Source organism: Tasmannia lanceolata, unplaced genomic scaffold (assembly GCF_043159265.1).
Source record: "Tasmannia lanceolata isolate RefF3 unplaced genomic scaffold, GAP_Taslan_0.1 ptg000002l, whole genome shotgun sequence".
NCBI classification, from domain to species: Eukaryota; Viridiplantae; Streptophyta; class Magnoliopsida; order Canellales; family Winteraceae; genus Tasmannia; species Tasmannia lanceolata.
Window position 1 is genome coordinate 37,638,969 of NW_027518679.1, and position 21,199 is coordinate 37,660,167.

A 21,199-nucleotide genomic window follows, 5' to 3' on the forward strand; every position below is an offset into this window, starting at 1 on the left:
CACGTGTTTTCATAATTTTACACAAGTTTTGAGATTGTTTTATCAAAACATGTGTAAAATCACATTTCCAATGCTCCTTAACAGGTGCCCTAAGGCCTAAGGGCGGGCAACTCGTTAGCAAAACCCAACACAGCAACAACAAAAAAAAAAAAAAAAAAAAGCACCAGACTTGTGATGGCCAAATATATTCTTACTTGATTCTTAAATGAGACAATGGTCCATGCCATGCATGGTTGTTTTCCTCACCAAAAATTATGCTCATCTTAATGTTGTGGGCCCATACGTATCTGAGGGTTATGATCATCATGTGGAGATGATTTACCGGGTACAGGCGATTTGCGTTGTGGCTACCGAACAAATGAACGGTTTGGATCATCCTATGAAGTGGGCCCTACTGTAATTTTTGGAAAGTACTGAAAGTGGATTTACAAAAGACTAATGTTAATTTATACAACTTTATCAATTTATACATGAACCCAATATATAAGAATAGAGAACTTGATGATGGTAAAAAAAACAGTAGACTAGTAGCCCTGACCCAAGTATTTAGAACCCAAAATTTACTAACCATCCCAAGTTCACAACTCCATCCTCCTCTTGATCATCCTTAAAAACCAATAGTTTATAGAAGCCCTCAATTTAGAAACTTTACACTTCTAGGTTGCATTTCACAGCTGCATCAAGCAGGCTTGATGTTACATATTTCCAGATCAAAAATAAATTGGACCAACATTTTATTCAGTCTAAGATCAAATGACAAAGGGAGAAGGTAAAGAAACCAGAACATTTATTTAGGGTGTGTTTGGCAATAATTATTTAGCTCCTCCACCTAGTTCTAGAGAGTCCAGTTTTCAATATCAACTTGCATAGGGATGCTAGTCATCTCATGGTTTCAAACCAAACTCAATCCGTATGGGAGCTCTCGATTAGTGGTCCAAATGATAGGTTTTAAAATAAATGCAGTTCAACTCTCAATGTGTAAAACCCAATGCAACATAAAGCTTGTCCTCACAATTCAAAGAGGAAAAAAAATAAAATTAAGTCTGTCTTAACTGAATTCAACCTTTGCAAGTGCTAACCTGAAGGACAAGTTGCAAGAGGTTATAAACATTTCTTATAAATCTAATCAATTAACAAAAAAAATTTTACAACTAACCAATGGAGGAGCTTATCTCCACCCATATACATTAAGCCATATGCATTAAGATTTAATGCCTTCAAGAAAACTAAATTTAAAAGGGTTACCAGAATGGAAAGGCATGCCTCCATGTATTGAAACTCCAAATGTCTGATGGCAGACATTGAAAGTTGTTTAACTTCCTAGACAGAGAGGAAACGAGTAGTGTCTTATTAGCATTCTGATATAGGTTGAACCCAATTCTAGATGCCCATTGGATTTTCTACAATTCATCATCAATTTTCACGATGTCCTGCATCTGGACGGTTACATAGCTATGAAAAATATGGTGGTGATGGATCATTCATATAAAAAATTACTTGCACTGAATACAATTCAACTCAACTCAACTAAGCCTTTGTCCCAAACTCGTTGGGTCAGCTTATGAATCCTTTAGAAAATTTTCACGAAGAAGGTGAAAGAATCTACCCGGCTTAAATTGACTAAGTCTAATCCTGACACTAGTTGTATTCATCTATAAGGATCATTTTCTTCCGTTCTCTCCTATCCAAGGTCATGTTCTTTGTTATGCTCCTAGTCATCAAGTCTTTCCTCATTGTTTCTATCCAAGTTGTTTTCGGTCTGCCCCTACCTCTTTTTACTCCATCAACTTGGCACAAGTCACTTCTTCTCACTGGAGCATCCAAAGGCCTACATAAAACATGCCCAAATTACTTGCACTGAATACTTACACCAAAATTTTTCACATTCATCCACTATCAGGTGACTTGTTACTATTCCACAACTGTGTTGATGATTCTTTGAGAGTGGCAGCATGTAACAAGCACCCCTTGGAACCACATGACATTAGCTATTACTATAGATTCATCTCCACTTTCCTTCACTTTATGTACTCATCTCCCTTCTATTTTGGTCTAATTGCAAGCTTGCAACTACATACCCTCATTCTACAATTTTGTTTTTTGTTTTTTTTTTTTTTTTTTGTACAAAATTTCAAAGTTGTCAGCCCTTTTCATCAAGGGCTTAACATCTAAATAGTCCATCAATTACTTCACTATCTTTTTTAAAGTAAGCTTACCTCACTATTTTAAGCCAATTGATGTTTTATTTTGCACTTTTCTAGTTTAGTGACAAACATTATCCTCTGTTTCACGCCCATAGACTTTTCCACTCTGCTTCCTAAGTCTAATATTCCAGCTTACCTACAGAAAAAAACTCTAACATCAGTGTTTGATGCTTTTTATGTTTCAACATTTCTTTAGGAAATGATATCAGAACAACCATGTTTTACAACTGCACTAACCCATCTTGTCGTTTATCATTTAAAGAGTTGGTTCCCAAGTACAGTGGAAGAAAAAGGGAAGGCATATGTTGCATTAAGTAGAGTTCATCTATAACAAAAAAATTCATCACTACATGAAATGGTTACACTTTCATCAAAAAGGTAAGACAATAATATTCTCTCGTGTATCCTTCCATCTTTGTAGATCATCTCCAACATCACCACTTTATAAACAACTATTTTCTTATGAGATTATCTGCAACAACAAACAGGAAAGATCAATAAATGAAAATTGCTACTACCAAGATCATGAAAATAAGAGTTTACCTTCAATATTTGATCCAGCTACCTCGATTTCAACTTTTCAAAAAGAACCGTGTCAAAAGGCTCAGGGTTCAAAAAAATCTCATTTCCTTCTAGCTGCACATGTGCGGGTCATCTACCTCTCTGCGCCAAAAAGGCTTGGGTCGTCCGATTGCCGCCTTGCGATAGACGTTCCTCGCGCTGGTAGTTCTGCAAGCTAGTTAGTGGAGTTAGGTTGAGGAGGTTACTTGCCCAACTCAAAGGATGCTTGCTCGATGTGGGCATGTGCCTTGCTGGATTGATCAACAGACTTCGAGAGGGGTGGACGCATTTGGATGGACCAAGCGAAGGTCAAGGCTATCACCGAATGGGAGACTCCAAACAAGGTGGCGGAGTGCGGACTGCACCATGCTGCAAAATCAAGCTTGGTACAATATAGGGCAAATTTTGATATTGAAAACAAATTGTTTTTTGTAAAAAAGAATTTACCAAATAAAAAATTACAAAAGAGGATAAATTTCATCATGCAAGCTTACCAGTACTTCATCCTTTGCTAATCACAAGAAGCAACTGCTTCCACCCATTGGTGTGTTTAGGTCTGCCATGTCCTCTATGCTTTCACCGTTAACAGATACAGCCATATGAAAATGAGATTTTTTTTGACATGTTAGACTATTGTGACCATTACTTTTGCATGTACTACACTAACTTGACCTTTCTACTCTTTCGAATGCTGAAAGGTATCGAGTTGTATTGCTCATTGACTTAGAATTCTGTGATCCCGATGGACGTCCTCTATGCTGTTGAATATTAGGCTCACCAAGGACCAACATCGGAGAACATACAATTTTCGAGAAAGTTGACTGCAAGCAATTGACTGCTGAAAGGGAGACCAATTTTGGTAATTCTCTTCAAAGTCATCAAGTATCTTCCTCATTGGATTTTCTTTACTATGCATCCCAATATTAGAATTTTTGAAAGCTCGACCATCTATTCGCCATTGCGAGTGGATATCACTTAAATGTAACACTTTTCCTTCATCAATTCGACATTTCATCTTGAGTGCACATGGAAGACCCATTGTTGACGTAAATTGATTCATGCACTCAGATGAAGTTTGTTTGCAACTTGCCAATTCATATTGCTCAAAAAGCTCTCTCAATGCAAAAACTGATATGTGACCAACAAGCTCATTAAAAATTGAGATGCGATATCTACGAGAAATCTTTATCTTTTCTGCTGAAAGCTTAGCTTTGATTTCTTGAAATTGACTCTCAATAGCAAGGCAAATTTTTTCTTTAACTAAATGAAGGTCACTAGTTGAAACTTGTAAATGTCCTTAAAACTGTGAATGTGCACCTTCTACTCTAGAAGTGACACAACCCCCAAAGTGAAGATGTCTCTTTGCCCATGCTTTTATAAAGCTTTCTTTATGAGGAAGCCAGGTATCTTCGATATACTTGAGAGCCATTACCTTTTCACTAAAGTTGGCTTGGAGTTCTTTCCAGCGATCAGAGTATGCTACCTCAGTGAAGCTTCAATCAAATTAGTCCAAGCAGATCTTCCAATCATTTCCATCTTCAAAGTAAGATTTACATTTTGACAAGACATTTTTCTCAATATGCCATACACATAAAAGATTGGCTGCTCTTGGAAATATCATTTGTATATCACAGCAGGTTGAGAATCATCACCTAGCATAGCACTGAACTTTTCCGAAGCCCATCTATAATCTTCTACTTCCTCTTTTTTGTAGAAAGGCAAAGCATGAATAGAAAGAAGTGTTACCCCAACAACATCAAGCAATGGCCTTTTATATTTATGTCTTATACGTGCAATCCATTATAAATATATTTGAATAGCTTTTGCTCATTGCTATTGAATTGGGGTAAGAGAAGAATAGATGTGTCAAATGACCTTCTTCATCATGCTTGAAACTGTGTTGGAAACCACTTGAGACAAGTTCATCTAACAGAGCTTGAATTGGAGTACGACCTGACAACTTTTCCTAGCGAATCTTGGCTTTCAAGTTGTAAACATCCCTTGCATTGCTAAAATATTTGGAGCTTGTGATTGTGTTCTCCATCATTTACCTTAAGTCTCCATGAACTGTCAAGCATCCTTCTACCTTCAATTTCAAACAGACACCCTATAAGGCGAGAGCATGTTTCCCTTTAAATATCAGAGACCGTAAGGAGCTTTTGGTAGCTACCTCCTCTATCACAACCAAGGATAACATTATACTCTCTTTTTGACTTTTTAATAATTAGTATATCTCCTTGGGTCTTGCCAAAACTACGACCTTGCTCAATAAGGGCTTCTCGACTTTGACATTGCCAAATTGGTGGTGGAAGCATTTTCTTGCTCTCAAGAGGTTCTTCCTGACTTTTTCTTGCGCCCTCCATTGACCATATCATTACACGCATCCTTACACGTGGATCAGGTGGATGCTGCAGGCCATTGCTTGGGAAATTATATATTCACCCTTTTTTTTACATGGAATAGCCCCCTCCAATATATTTATGACGACTCTTTTACACTAAAAGGGCCTATCCCAAATAAAAATAATGAGGAATGCTAAACTCAAGGGGTGTCCTTGCAAAAATCCGATGAAAGGGCGCCCCCATTGGCTGCAGCCATATGCTGATTTTTCACGTTTTCTGGGCCATGTTCTTCAGAGAGAGAATCATATTTTCCCTCGCAAATATAGAAAGCCCCCTTTCATTCACCAAATGCAGAGAGGATTCAAGCCCCGAGACTTTAAATTGTCCCTTTTGTTTTGTAAATATTGATGGATTTATGAGGGAGGGGGTGATGCAGGATTTATGGAACCTCGTCTTGAAGTTGTAGATTGAAGTCAGATATGAGATACAAGGACAAACGCCTCAAAAGTGAAGGAGGGGCTGCTGAAATTATGTTATCAGGTGTAGAAATTCAGAACTAGTGCAGTAAATTTAAAGCTCCTCATTGTAGCTCTAATTGTTGCCAAATTCTTGAAGGAATTTGTGGCAACTGGTACATCTCTTAAACTCAATTTTCTTTAAGTTTCTCATGGTTGGTGCAAGCACCAAATGACCATTCTAGTAATCAAAGACAAGGGTACACTGTACAAAAAAAAAAGGGCTGCCCAGTGCACGAGGCTCCTGCCATTGCACGTCTAGGGAGGGCTAGATGTACGCAGCCAAAAAAGGGCTTCCCAGTGCATGAGGCTCCCGCCATTGCAGGTCTGGGGAGGGCTAGATGTACTCAGCCTTACCCCTGCTTTGCAGAGAGGCTGTTTCCGTGGCTCGAACCCATGACCACCGGGTCACAATGGAGCAACCTTACCGTTGCGCCAAGGCTACTTTACAATATTAGGTAAAAAAATACAAATACCATAGGGCTCTCAAATAACGTCAGTTTCTGATGTAGTTCCCAATCAAACACAACTTGTAACTAGGAACAGAGAATGTCCACAGTTTGTAGCTAGAATCTGTTAATACAAGTGCAACAGCCCTCGGTTACCAATTTCCCCCTACAAGCTTTCCATTCACCACAGAGCTTTATGATAACAATCATGTTACAGATCTACTCAAAAGAGACTGTCCATTCACTAAGTTGCAATTGGACAACACTTGACGCTCAACAATTAAAACAAAACGGCATCCAATTCAAAAGGCAATCGAAGGCATGTTTAGCATGAGAAATTGATGTCTTAAATCATTCAAATTTCAGCACTACAGAGGTCGCTAGGCTTGGATCGAACTCCTATTGAGGAGCTAACTCACAAGCATACAAGCAGAATTACAGCACTACAAGGTTTAAGAAGGTTCGATCTAAAATTAAAGAATTCCTTAGAAATTTCGCCAACTGTTTGTGAAGAAGGTGTCTGTGAATAATTGTCAGAAGGAATTGAATTGTTACATCTCCTGAATGATGTACAGAGAAAGGAAGACCCGACGAATAAACTCAAGTTTATGCCAAATTGAGAATTAGAGTGCTGGAATGGATGAAAAGACCGAATATTTCATTTTAAGGCAGCAAATTCAGTTCCATATGAGCTTTGCCGCCAATCATTTTCGATCTGACCAATTTAATCTGCTCTCCTTGATATTCCTTGACTAAAATCGTAAAGAGACTGAAGAATTTAAAAAGAACTTACAGATCGAGAGCATCTTTGAGAAAGTGAAGAGCAGCTTGCATGGATTTGGTATCAGAGCTTAAAGAAACACAAAATGCAAGATCAAAGTCTGAAATAAAAAATGAGAGTAAACTTAGGCTTTTATAGCCCATTAAAACCCCAAATCCCTAAAGGGTATTAAAACCCCAAATCCCTAAAGTACCCTTATTTAATGGAGAAATGACAAATAAGAACTAATAGCCTAAACTACCCCCACATAGCTAGAACCAATGAAAAAAAGCAAGAACTCTACACTAAAGAGCTTCTAGGCCGATGTAGCTTTGCTAAAATAAAAAACTGAACCTATTTTATTTCTTCATTTTCCCACATGAAACCCCCAGGCCTTCCCTCAGCCCTACCTTCTAGAAATATTTCGGATTTTTTAGGTTATTATGATTTATGAACTATTTTAGTGTAACTTAGTTATGGAACCAGAAATCTGTTCTTCTGGGTTTGCAGTAAAAATCAGATCCATTGTTCTTTATATGTTATTTTCATTCTGAAGATTGCCTTTTGCTCCACCTCTTCTTTTCCATGCTATAATGTAAATGTTTGGACGGGTAGGTTCTGCATCTGAACTTGAATGTGTTATCCATTTTTTCTTTTCCCCTTACTTTTTCGGATTTTGAATCCATAATCCATAGAAATGGATTATGGATGGATGGGGCATCACAGCCGAGTGGGACTGTAGCCGCTCTATTTGCGTGATTCCCCTTGCTTTTTTTACCCTAAATCGATGTCAAAAGTTGTGTCATACTTCCCTATAAAATCCTCTTTTCCTGATCACATTTTTTTCATATTCTTTTGCATGACACTTGATAGAAATTCATCAGCTTAAGTCATTGGATGATAAATCAGTCCAATTTAAGACACATGGCTCAAGGATTCCAGAGCAAGAAATAAAGATTAACTTCATCTACAAGGAACTATATTAGATGAAGATGCTTAAGGACTAGTGGTTGGGAATTTCAGAGATTATTTACTCACAATTTTTCAAACTGAACATGATAGACACCTCTTTCCATTGTTCTTTTCTTTCACAGCCTCACATTTTCTTCTTCCTTACTCTCTTCTTTGTTTGGTATGAATATTTGGAAGTCACTTACAGATTCTAGCACCGGAAAAATTCTTGTCCCGTTCATTGTTGTGGTTCTTGTTGTTGTCCATCACCGTCCTTTTGGGTTCATGATCTCGGAAAACACAGCACTAGGTGGCAGCCCATCCGAATCCTTGCTCGAAAGGCTCCGTCCTCTGATGCTCCTCGTCGTCCCACTGCTCCTACTATCTGATTCATTATCACTGAAACCCATTGACAACTTGATATCTTTCATTGCTGCAGCAGCGGGGGTGAATGGCACCTCGTCATTGTCGATATCACTGAGAATTACACCGCTATCCTCGGCACTTTCCTGCAGTTGCAGTGCAAATTCGAGGTTCCACAACACATCACCCATTGTCGGCCGATCGATTCCCTGATCGGCTAGACAATTATCTGCTGTCTCTGCAAATTTCTTGAAGCACTCTGGCACAATTTTCCCTTTCAGATAGGGATCGATTATCTGATCAAGAATGCCTTTCTTCTGGCAATGCAATGCCCACTCTGTCAAGCTCACTTGCTCCTTCGGCAATGATGGGTTCAATGCAGGGCGAGCACATAGAACCTCAAACAACACGACCCCAAATGAGTAAATGTCAGATTTCTCAGTCAATCGCTGCCGCCGGAAGTATTCCGGATCCAAATAACCAATACTACCTTTCACGACGGTGCTGACATGGGTATGATCCAATGTCGGCCCAGTCTTTGACAACCCAAAATCTGAAACCTTTGCCACCCATTTCTCGTCTAAGAGGATGTTTGTTGTCTTTACATCCCGGTGGATGATGGTGTGTTCGGCACCGGAGTGAAGGTAGTGCAGGCCTCGTGCAGCCCCGATACACATCTCCAGCCTCTGCTTCCATTCGAGGGGTGGCTTCTTGGTCTTGTATAGGTGCTCGCGGAGGGTTCCTTGGGCCATGTAGTCATAGACAAGGATCATTTCAGAGTTCTCTTCACAGTACCCAATCAGCGAGACGAGGTGCCGGTGGCGGAGCTTAGAGAGCATCTCGATCTCAGTCTGGAACTCATGCATTCCCTGCTCGGAGAGTGGGTCCCCGCGCTTGATAGCAACCTTGGTTGTGCCGTCATCGATGTCACCCTTGTAGACCTTCCCAAACCCCCCAACCCCAAGGAGACGGGCCTCGTCAAAATTGTTGGTGGCTGCTTTGATCTCTGCAAATGAGAAATGACGGCAAAGGTTCGAAGGGAGAGATGAGGCATAGCTCCGTGTGGTTGCAGTTTTGGCAGATCCTGTAGAATGTGAGTTGCCATACAATGATATAGGGAGCCAACCAGATGGCCCCTCACTCGTGCCAGCATCCTTCCATTGTTTCCGGCATGGGAAAATAGCAAATACAAGAGTAATTAGAGAGATGATAACAATGCCACCCACCACACTTCCTACAACAACTGGAGCTCGATTTTTTGAAGGCCCTGACTTCAATGGTGGTCTAGCCAAACTTGGATCCACCTGTTCTTGTGCCGGAGTTGGATTAGGACCAGCGAGATTACCTGTGCTATCGTTTAACTTAAAGATCTCAAGTCCATTTAGGATAGAGTCGAAATACTCTGTCCCTGAAGGTATGTCTGGGTGGAGCTCAACCCGCAGTTCTTGTGCACCCCCTACTGGAATTTTTAAGACATAATCTTTAAACACCGGAATACCATTCCCTTTTGCTCCAGTCCAAACAATCAGATCTGCCCCATGTTCAGCAGTCTGATTATTGAGAAAGATATCAAACACCCGTTGATTGATCTTGAAAATAAACGATTGAATCTCGCAGAAATGGAGCCGGACCAGGTACGTAAACCCGGAATCGATTGGGAAAATCCAAGTCAGGTTGTAATTTTTGGTGACACTTGGGTCAGGCCCCATCCACCTTGCAGTGCTATAGACTATCATGGGTGCAATGTAGGTTGGGACAGAAGGTGGGTAACGGATAGTAATGCTTGGATCTGCAGTGTCTGAGACACCAAAAGCAGCACCATATATATATGGTGAGTCATCCCACCACACCCGATACAGGCCAGAATCGTCAACAGGACGGATGTAACTCCCGCCAACGTTTAATCTGATGATGTTCTCAAGGACAGTATTCTTTTCAATGGGGAATGACTGAGTCACAGTCACTCCAATGAGCATGGGGCCCTGCAAGGGGTCAAGTCCCACCTGGAAGATATCAGGTGTGGAGATGACCTCAATCCCATTCACGAAGGCATAGGCATTGGAAACATTGGAAGACGGGGTAAAGGTTAAATTCAAGAATCCCCCCGTCGTGTTGATGGAGAATTCACGGATGAGGTAGGCGAAATTCAGAGCTTGACTGGTAAGGGAGGCACTGAAGTTGTTGAGGAGAGTGTAAGGACCGGAGGTGACGGAGAAGGCATCCTTAGTGGCAGTGAGATTATTGTAAGAATTAGGGTAGAAATAGAGGCGGACAAACTTCCGGCCAGCCCCAACAGGGAAGGTATAGGTGAATTCGGAGGTAAAGATTCGAGCAGTCATGTAAGGAACTGGACCAGGAATGCTTGGGTCTTGGCTCTGGGCTGTCGAAATTAGGCTGTTCTGTGATGAGGGTGCGAATTTTGAGCCAACATCACTGGTCCATGTGCGGCCGTCAGCATCGTTCCCTACTGCCGAAGATGAGCCACAATCTACGAGGAGTTTATCAACAGGGACAGAAGTTGTATTATCGCCGAAAGCAGAGACTAGACGGAGGAAGAGGAAAGATAGGCAGAGAGTATTAAAAATGGAACAAAGATGGATTTTATTGGTTTTCTTCATGGACGCGGAAAGGAGGGAAAAATGTTTTTTGCAGATCAGATGATGTCTGAAGACTCCAAAGAGAATATTTCCCAAAGATTAGCCATTACAGTTATGAACAGCCCATAGATCCTAAGATCTAGGGTTTTGTCCTAATATCAATCCAAAACCCTAAAATCCAGCAGATCAAGAAAGTGTTTTTGCAGATCAGATGATGTCCGAAGACTCCAAAGAGAAGATTAGCAAATTCCAGCTACAAATCGCACATAAAACCTAAGATCTACTGTTTTGTCCGAAAATCAATCAAAAACACTAAAATCCAGCAGATCAAGAAAGAAAGCTCACGAATTCCAGCTACAATCGCCCGTAGAACATAAGATCTAGGGTATTTTTTGCGAAAATCAATCCAAAACCCTAAAATCGAGCGGATCAAAAGAGAAAGATCACATATTCCAGCTACGAATCGCCCATAGAACAAAAGATGTAGTGTTTTGACAGAAAATCAATCCAAAAAACCCTAAAATCAAGAAGATAAAGAAAGAAATATCACATCAGATCTAGATTTCCTAAACCGTATAAATGTTTTAGGTTTCAAACAAAGCGGATTTAGAATCTCACTCGAAAGTCAGCCAGAGAAAAGCAAATCAACAAAAAATAAGAGTAAATTTAGAAGAGAAAAACGATTTGAATCTCAGACTCAAGTTCCCAAACCCTAATCAATTTCAATCTTCAAACCCTAATATATAGCAAATGAACTAGAACTGAAAACAGCAGAAAAAAAGAAGAAAGAGAAAAATGAGAATAAAAACAAAACATTACCGCGAAGAATCTCCGAAAATCCAATCTGAAGTTGAAATCAGAGTCTTTGTGGTTGAAATTCCGCGATCCATCCAGGAAAGAGACGAGGAAAATTAACATTCCTGAAACAAGGACTGCAATCTAATTTTCCTACCCTTTGTGGGAAATGTTATCAGCACTACTGTATTTTGATGAGGGCACTTAGGATGATCCAAACCGTCCAATAGATGGTCCACAGCCAAAATAGGTTGTGCCCCAATAATTATTTCCATAGGTTGATCCTAACCCTCTGACATTCAGATCGGAGGGTTAGGATCAACCTATGGAAATGATTTATGGGGCACAACCTATTTGGGTTGTGGCCCATCTAATGGACGGTTTGGATCATCCTATGGTGTGGGCTATATTATTTCCATAGGATGATCCAAACCGTCCAATAGATGGCTCACTTTTCAGCAGATATTGTCTTCATTCAGGCTATGTCCGAAATTCTTTACGCGATGGACGCTAGCAAATCCCTTTTTTTCTTCTTACCCATATTCTACGTCGTTCACCTGTGGTGCTCACTAAGTCTACACGTGAAGACAATTTAGCATTGACTTGAAAAGAAGTGCGCACTAAGTCTTCATGTAAAGACAGTTTAGCATTGACTAGCAAAGACTCTAGGGAAAACACGTTAGAGACTGACACGTGGCACTGATGGAATATACTCGAATGAGGAAATGATAAATGCGCCCCTTTTTCATCACTTGGACACCCAACATTAGTGTATCAATGGCTGCAGAGGGGGCTGATGTACTTCACGTCAGAAGGATTCAACGGATTTGATTGCCACGTACACTAGTTGGGTGTCCCATATGATGAGTAGGGGCGCATTTATCCTTTCCCTTTTTTTAATCTAGTGAGTAGAACCAGAAGTATAACTCTACTGCTTATACTCATGGTTTCAAATTTCGGTCCCGGGATGTGTTTCGGTCCTCACCGAAACTGAAATTTTGGCCGAAATCTGACGAAATCTATTAAAAAAATATTTTATCTCATATGAAATTTCGATAAAATATTGAGGGGCCGTTTGGATACGCGGATTTCAGAATCCGAGGTTTCTTCAAAATTGTAGCTAAGAGACAAAAGAAGAAGCATACCAGCCGTCGTTTTTTCCTCCTTGCCCTTCTTTCTGTCAGCAAGAGAGTAGCTGATCCTCCCATATTTTCAGGTTTTAGAAATCTCACGAATGCAGGCGACATTTTTAAAACTTGAATTTCTCACTTAAAATTCAAGAAACGCTATCAGGAAAGCATACAACAACTTGATCATGAACCCTCGTTTACACTGTTTTCAAACTAAAAACTTGGATTCTAAAATCCGCGTATCCAAATGGCCAGTAAATAATGAATAAAATTGAGATTTTTGAGTGAAATTCCATAAATTTTAGATGAAATTTCAAAATTTTGGTCGAAATTTTGAAACGTTTCTGATGGCGTCGGAATCCGAGTCTGTGATCGCACTGTGGGTAGAGAGCCTCCGCTGGGTCTGCAATCACAAACAAAGGGGTCAGGTGGGTCCCGAACGACCACTTCGACACCCAAGTCAGATTATGGACCAACAATATAAAGAACAACAAGAAAAGGCGGAGGTTTGATCAGGTTTACCAAGGCCAAGGCGCAGGTTCTTCTTTTGGTATGTGGGTGGATGGGTCGGAGGGGATGAACAGGGAGAGTGGGACCAAGCTCCCGGCCTCCTCTGTTGTTGCCTCGCCTCTTTCCTTCCAAGGTTGTTTTGAGGGAGATAAGATATCTGTTTTTCTCCTCCCCTTCTCCTCCTTTTAAGGGGTGGCGTGCCGGCCTTTTCATCATTACGGGGAGAAAACCTTCCTTCGTAGGATTGGGCTGTTCTCCTGATTTGACGGCGTGCGTGGTTTCGCTGCGTAATCCCTTCCATAATTTGTGATGATAAGGCTTGGACGGCGAGAAGGTGACACGTGTCGTAACCGTATGGTCTTGCCGCTCATCAACACCTTTCTTAATGATGATTAAACTCCATTGGTACATGGATAACACGTGGCGAGATTTGGTAGTCGCACCGTATTTATGTCCCATCATAATAGCCCCTTACTCCTTTGGTCCATTGAATGGGCCAAGGGAGTAATGTCTGGTCAAACGATGCCATGGTGAGGGCATTTATGGGAGCTCCGGAGTACGAGGAGACGTGTCGTTTCGTCCGGCGGTTATCTCCCGGGGAATGGTAGCCTCATTATGTGGCTTCTGGCTGGTCACCCGATAGGGAGGAGACACGTGTCTGGTGGATTGCCTCGTTTCGTGACCCAAGGGTTTCTCCCTTGGGTTTATAAAAGGAAGACCATCCCGGCATTTTTATTATCGTTTTCTTTTTGAGATAGATCGTTTCTCTGCATCTTTTCGCTTTTTCGGTAACATGTTTGGTTCCCCTTCGCGGGTTAGGGGCAAAGCCCCTCTTTCCCAGGAATCTTCAAGTGACCCCGACCTGTACTCTTACTCGGAGGAGGACCTTACGGCCCATCGAAAAAGGGCTAAAAGGGACTCGGGCCCTCCCCCAGGCTTTCGCCTTTCCTCCTTGCCTAGCAAGGACAAGTTGTCTCGCTCCTACGTTGCCAAGGAGTGGTCTTTTTTCTCCAGGGCCTATCAGCAGGGGATGGAACTGCTCGACCGGGTTTCGAAAATGGGTAGGGAGATTGAGGACTTGAAGCGGAAAAATGAGGCGTTGCAGAGAAAGGTTCACGCCCTCAACGAGCAGCTGCTTGAATATGAGATGGACCCCTTGCTGGAGAGCTCCTGGGAGGAGGGGGACCCTTCGGGAGAGGAGTCTTCTTCTGGTCGTTCGAGCGATTAGTTTCTGGCTTCCTTCGTTTTTCTGTTTTTTTTCTTTTCTCCCCTCTTTTTGTCGGGAGTTTTGGGGCCTGCGTGCCCTATGTTTGGTTTCTTATCCCCCCCTTTTTGTAGGCCTGCGGGCCAAAAGGATGTGAATGGATGGTTTCTTTATGAGTTTGTGCCGTGTTTCTTATGCTGCTTTTCCCATCTGTGTGGTGGTTAGTTTTATTTGAGGGGGAGTAGTGGTAGCGAGGCCGGGCTTTTATAGGACCAGGCCCTTTCCAGTGTGTTTGGTATATGTTTTCCTTATTTCGAGGAATTGCGACGGCTTTGCCCAACCCTATGTGGGGTTCCGAGCCTTTACCTAGCGCGTTTAGTTTCTTCCGTCCATTGGATTCGTATGTCGAGGTCTTTTGCCGTGGCTTTGGGTCTAGCCTTGAATTTTCCCTCTAGTGGCTTTGAGGACGGATCTCTTTGCTCGGTTTCCAATCTCCGAATCCTTCCTTTCATTAGGTGGGGAGGAGTTGAAACTGGGCACGCGCGGGTGATTCGAAATCCGAGCCCTTCCTTTCGTTAGGTGGCGAGGATTTGAAACTGGGCACCGCTGGCGATTTGAAATTTGAGCCCTTCCTTTGATTAGGTGGCGAGGATTTGAAACTGGGCACGCGCGGGTGATTCGAAATCCGAGCCCTTCCTTTCACTAGGTGACGAGGATTTGAAACTGGGCACGCGCGGGCGGTTCGAAATCCGAGCCCTTCCTTTCATTAGGTGGGGACGTTGTAGGGATGACTTGCTGGGGGAAGTTTTTTAGTGGTAGGGGTAGCAATGTCTTTTCAGTCGAGGGAAATGGCGCTTCGATTTCTGGCGGTTTCCTCGAATTCCCCAACCGGCGCCATGTGTGCGCGTCCCATCCGATTAGACAGGGAGGGAAGTTAATCGACGCGTGTCGAAACTCTAGCTCCTTTTAAGGCCTTTTTAGGGATTTATTTTCGCCTTATTTCTTCGTCTTCCTTGGGTGAAGTGGGCTTTCTTCTGCGGCGATTTCTTTTGGTGGCTGCTCTTCATCAACTCCTCTCTGGTTTTTGCCCTTCTTCGCTATCTGCCTTGGTGAGTTCTGTGCTTTTCGTTTCGTCTGACATTTGATTATTTTAAGATGCCTGTCGCAACCGGTTCTCAGAGTCCGTCTATCGAGTAAGTAGAAGTAGTGGAGAGGGCTCCGCCAAGAAAAATGAGGCAGTTGGTAAAAGGCGGGGGCGGCGGCTCTCGAGATGAACAGCTGCCCAGGGAGTTGGAAGATAGCTTCGGGGCTTCTGGATCGTGGTTGGGGGCCGCTCCCTTTGAATCCCCCAATCGAGTTTCTTCTGCTCGCGAGGCGGAGATTAGGAACATTCAGTCCGGTACTGTCATCCGCCCAGGTCGGGTGGTGTGGACCCCGATCCCGAGGACGGTGGGCGAAGGACACGAGATCCCGCGCCAGTCCTCTAAGATCTCCACAATGTGAAGGAGAGCTCTACCAAGGAACTCTCGAAATGATGCCACTCACAGCATGGGTGGCGATATAAATGAGATACCTCTCGATTCAAGGACCAGCCCGGAACCAAGATGTACCTATAACATAGAAGAGTCGTCATCCAAGGAAGTAGGCCCTGGATCCCATGAAATACTCTATTGCAACGGATAACCAGAGATACAAGAGTCCGTGCCTGATGATGAATGGGGAAGGTGTTAAGCGCCCCCAATTCGCCCAAGTGCAAGCACCTGGTCTCTTTTGCCATTTTTAGTTAATTTTGAAGAGTTTTGGGCTAAAATCATGTAAAATGGGAACGAGTATCCCCGAGAAAACGTCTATAAGCATGCATGACCCGGGGATGGGCAAAAGAAAATAAACATCCAAATCCTAACTCACCGCATCTACTCCTAACCCATTACATCTAGGAAAGCAATGACATCCGCATGCACAGCTACAGCTAAGCAAGTAATAGCAGATATGATAAGCAGAAAAGCAGTAAATATGTACAGCTAAGCATGTGAAACTAATCGCACAAGGAATAAGCAAGCTGAAAGTAAACACACAAGGAATCAAAGACAAACACACGATAAACTAAAAGATGCGAGGAAAGAAAGGAATCAGAAAATAGACGGTATGCGCAAACCCAAAATGCCAGGGAAAAGAAAATGGGACATACGATAGACTCAGGGAGTGATTCCAAAGGAATCGAGCTCAGTGATCCTGATCCGCTAAAGATCGGACAAGTCTCGCGATCGTCATAGCCTATCGTTGGGCTCAACGAGGACAATCCCTGTAAAGGGGCCACGTTACGTTATCGCCCATCCCAAAACCCGATAAAACGTCAGAAAACCGATAAAACCGGCAAACCACGATGAAAATCGGAAATGAAATGAAAAGAAGGCTCCGAGTGACCTGGCAATCACCATCCTTGCCCATTTTGGTTTTTGTATTTTTGGAAAAGCTTGAAAGATATTTTTAGATGCTGAAATGATTTTTTTTAAGGGTTTAAATGATTTTATTGAAAAGTTTGACTGAACTTGGGATGAAGATCCCAAGCTGCCTACGTACCCTGTAGAAAGGGATCAAGCCAACGTAGTTCGAAACAGCTTTTCGAAAAACGCTTTTGTTGTTTTCTGATATTTTTTGTTGTTTTTGTTGTTTTTATCCCTTTTGATTGAAAGGGGGTTTGGCTCAAGAGGTTGCCGTCCGTCATCGCCTAAACCCGACGATTGTTCCCAAAATCGATGGGGATCCCGAAACGCAAGGAGAATCTCAAGGAACATGTGAAAAGATGAACCCGAAGAAGGAAAGAAATTAATTCATAATCCTGTGGAAAATGATCATCTCGGAGAGGAAGGAACCCTTGAGTCCTGTAAGAAAGGATGGCCTCAAATAAAGGAAAATCCCTAAGCCCACGAGAAATGATGAGATAAGGATAGAGGCATGGAGGGCAAAGGGATGGGTCAGGAAATATTCTGCAATGTGAACATCGCTTCCCAAAAGAAGAGACGGCAGAGGGTGAGTGAAACAATATGGGAAAGCAAAATCATGGGGGGAGTCAACTTCCAATCAGCAAAATCGATTACTCTCATATTGTCAAGACACCCAAATGAAGAATATAGATAATCCAATAGCAAATTTTCTTTTATGCCTACTATCGTTCCCACTAGAAATCCGAAGAACAGGCTAATGACATGGGCCTAATTCTTGCGATGAACTCATTGAAATCTACAGACGGAATAAGAAGAAAAGGAAAATTACCTGCAGAATGGTTGAACTTCAACTGATGTCGACGGAATCTTCGGAATTACGAGAGATTGGATTAGCTAAGTCGGGTTCCGATGTTAGCGGAAGAAAATCGCCGCGAGAGGTTTGCCAGAAAAGGGGCCGGATCCAAGACTTCTCAAGATGATGGTGATCATAAGGAGGGTTTAAAAAGATGAGGGTAGGGCGTTCGGTGGAATGGGTTTGAGTAGGTAGCAAAGGTAGGAGGGAAGAAGGAAAATGATTGAAGGTGGGCGGCCAGGGCGGAGGTGGGGAGCCGGCACCGGTGAGCTTGCCGGAGAAGAGAACCTGCCAAAACCCCTCTCTCTCTCTCTATTGCTCTGTTTTCTTTTTCTTTTTCTTTTTTAAAGAAAGAAAAAGAGGGTTTGAGGGGTCCATTCAATGGAAATGGAGGTGGAATGGGTTTGGGCTAAATCCAGTCGGAGGTTGGAGATGGTGGTCGGAGAGGGGTAGAAGAGGAAGAGGGTGGCAGCTAGTGGAGGTAGTGGATGGTTATGGGTTTGGAAGTGCAGAAAATGGGTTTAGAGGTAGCAATGGCTGAGATGGAGATGGAGGAGAAGAAATGGAGGTTGACGAAGATGAAGGTGGAGCCGATTCTCCCTCCCTCTTTCTCTGCTATCTCTCTCTCTTTCTCTCTGGTTCTCCCTCTCTCTCTCTCTCTCTCTCTCTGGTTCTCCCTCTGTTTTCTTTGGTGGCTGCGGTTGGTGGAGGTGGAGGAGGGTTTTGTGAAGGGTGGTGGTGGTGGTGGTTCGGTGGAGGTGGGTTTCGGTTTTTGGAGGTGCAGAAAAAGGGGTTTCGGTTTTGGGGGTTGAGGAAGGTGAAGGTGGAGGATGGAAGAGGGTTTTCGAAGGGTGGTGTTGGGGTGGAGATGGAGGTGGAGGATGGTGGATGGTGGAGGTGGGTTTCGGTTTTTGGAGGTGCAGAAAAAGGGGTTTCGGTTTTGGGGGTTGAGGAAGAAAAGGACAAGCATTGGCTGACTTCTTAGCCGACCACCCGATTCCAGCTGATTGGGAGTCACATGAAGATCGCCCTTTAGTAGGTCGTGACTCTGATTTTGGACGCGCTGAGTTATTGAAGCAATTATTGATATTGTTATTCTATATTTTAGTTTTCTCGATGGGGCAGGGAAGGGATATAACTCAGCGGTAGAGTGTCACGATGACGTGGTGGAAGTCATCAGTTCGATATATAAGGAGCCATCCCTTTCTTCTTGGTACCATCACAGGCTGAATGATCCTATTCCAGGTGAGCATCTTAAATCTCGTGAAGGTGGAGGAAGAGGGTTTTCGAAGGGTGGTGTTGGGGTGGAGATGGAGGTGGAGGATGGTGGAGGTGGAAGAGGTGGGTTGCAGAGGTTGAAAATGGAGATGGGTTTTGGGTTTTGGGTTTGGGGTGGAGGATGGTGGCTGGTGGTGGCGCGGTGGAGATGGGTTTTGGGTTTCGGGTTTGGGGTGGAGGATGGTGGCTGATGGTGGCGCGGTGGAGATGGGTTTTGGGTTTCGGGTTTGAGGTTGAGGATGGTGGCTAGTGCAGTGGTAGAAGGAGGAGAAGATGAGGTGGCTGCAAATCCCTTTTCTCCTCTTTTTTCTTCTTCTCTCCCTTCTCAAGAAAACCCCCCTCCTCCTTTTCAAGCCCTAATTTTGAGGCTTATTTAGAGGGAAATGATAACTTCACACCCCTTACTTCTTTGATTAAGGAATTGATACCTGCACAAAAACACCTTGATGATTGCTCCAATTTAACGTGTCTTTTTCTCTTTAGCTAGCTTTTGAGTTGATTCTGGCTTTCTTGGGCTAGATAATTCACCTCACTTCTGCTTAACACAATTGATAATGGAACAAAAATTGTCTTGTCTTTTCCTTCAAATTTTGTTCGATTTTTTTTTTGAAAATTTGTGGGGGTATTCCTTAGAGCAGTAACAACTTTTCGGGAGCTCTATATCCATTGAAGGACACGATGAATTGGATAAAATTTTGGATTTTCTCACATTTGGATTTGGTTTCGAAAATTTTGGGATTCGATTCGGGAATTCAGTGAATTCGATTTCGGGATTTATTCAATTTTTGGGAAATTTGGGTCAGGTCAAAATGGGGTGTCTACAGGTGGCGTCCTATAAAAGTTCTTTGGAAAAAGGGACGGCGGAAAGGATTAGAAGGGAGTTTCACATTCCCGAGGATTACGGGATTAGGGTTCCCTCTTTTAGGGATGGGGTGTGTGAGGGCGTTACGGAGGAAGAGGTAGCTTTTTACGTGGAGGCTTTTAGGGCGGGGATTAGGTTTCCGCTTTTGGGTATCATAGTTGAGGCCCTCGAGTTTTATCGGGTGGCCCCTCCCAACTGGCGCCCAATAGTTGGCGTACTCTCTTGGCTTTCGTGGCCAAAGCGGGTCTTCACAAGATTCAGCCTACCCTCCCTCTGCTCAGGAGTTGTGTTGCCCTTAGCCCATTGGTGAAGGGTGAGGACAACTGGTTGTACCTAACCTAGCATCCTCAGGTGAAGATCGCGGCGAACTTGCCCTCTTCCATTAAGAAGTGGAAAGAGGAGTATGTGTTTATTATTCTTCCGTCGAATGCTGGTTAGGGCTTCCCTCGTTCTTGGAGGCCCTCCGTTGAGTGGCGAAGGAAATCCCTCCCCAACGAGTCCAACTGTAGCGAGTTTGACCTGGAGAAGCTCGCCTCCGGGGAGGCTATTGATGTTTCTGAGTTTAGATGGGAGAGGGGTTTGAGGAGGTTCGGTCTGTTGGGTGCTGCGGAGAGGAGGGCCCGCTGCACGGGCGAGGAGGTGGGGGAGAGTTCCGCCAGTCATTGTGGTGAGCCTTTTTCCCTGGGTTTGCCCCTTTTCTCATTTTTTTTTGCTGTCGTTTTCTTCATTATGAGTTGTCGTTACTCTTCTGCTTTTGACAGCAGGTAGGTGTTCTTCTGGTGTTGTTGCTAGGGGAAAGGGGGTTATGGCGGAGGCGGCGAAGGGTCCGACTGGCCGTCAAAGGATTCCCTCTGGCTTTATGGCCGTGGCCAGGAAGAATCGGTCGCAAACTAGGCTTCCCACGCCCGCGCCATCTAGTTCTTCCGGTCGATCGGTCAAAGTGAAGGATACGGCTATGTCTCCTCCTCGGGAGTTGGAGCCTTCCGCCAAGAGGGTTGCCCCTTCTCGCGCCAAACAGGGGAAAGCTGGTCGTGCGGCCCGTTCTCCTGCCGCCATTGCGGAGGACATGTCGAGCCGGCTGGAAGGGTCGGTTATGACCAAGCTGCTCCTGAAGAAAATGGAGTTTTCCCCGCAGTGCTACCAGGCGCAAGGAGAGCTGTTTAAGTTGGACCGAAAGATCGGTGTTGAGGATGGCATCCTCGGGAATCCTCGGGTTGGGGTGGAGCTTGGGTTGATGACCGCCCTTCCTGGCGATGAGGCTGAGTTGGAAAACTTCCCCCGCAGGGCCCCTGGGGGCCCGGTACCTTCATTCTATGTCTTGTGTAAGTACCGTGTAGTCGGCTTTTAAGTTTGCTTCTTCCCTTTTCTTGTTGTCTTTGAG

The 21,199-nt window shown here is 43.5% G+C and overlaps 1 pseudogene across 5 annotated transcripts; it reads right to left on the reverse strand.

Moving 5' to 3' along the window:
• Positions 1-2,485: 2,485 nt before the first annotated feature.
• LOC143871816 (receptor-like protein kinase FERONIA pseudogene) lies at positions 2,486-11,715 on the reverse strand (annotated as a pseudogene). Of its 5 annotated transcripts, none has more exons than XR_013246620.1 (3): positions 11,562-11,715; positions 2,748-3,134; positions 2,486-2,676 (listed from the first exon to the last, which is right to left on the reverse strand). The product of XR_013246620.1 is annotated as a receptor-like protein kinase FERONIA pseudogene, transcript variant X5 (transcript). The 5 variants fall into 5 exon arrangements; XR_013246609.1 differs by lacking the exon at positions 11,562-11,715 and adding an exon at positions 7,870-11,521 and having other exon boundaries at positions 2,748-3,124; XR_013246598.1 differs by lacking the exon at positions 11,562-11,715 and adding an exon at positions 7,870-11,521.
• Between the last annotated feature and the right edge of the window lie 9,484 nt (positions 11,716-21,199).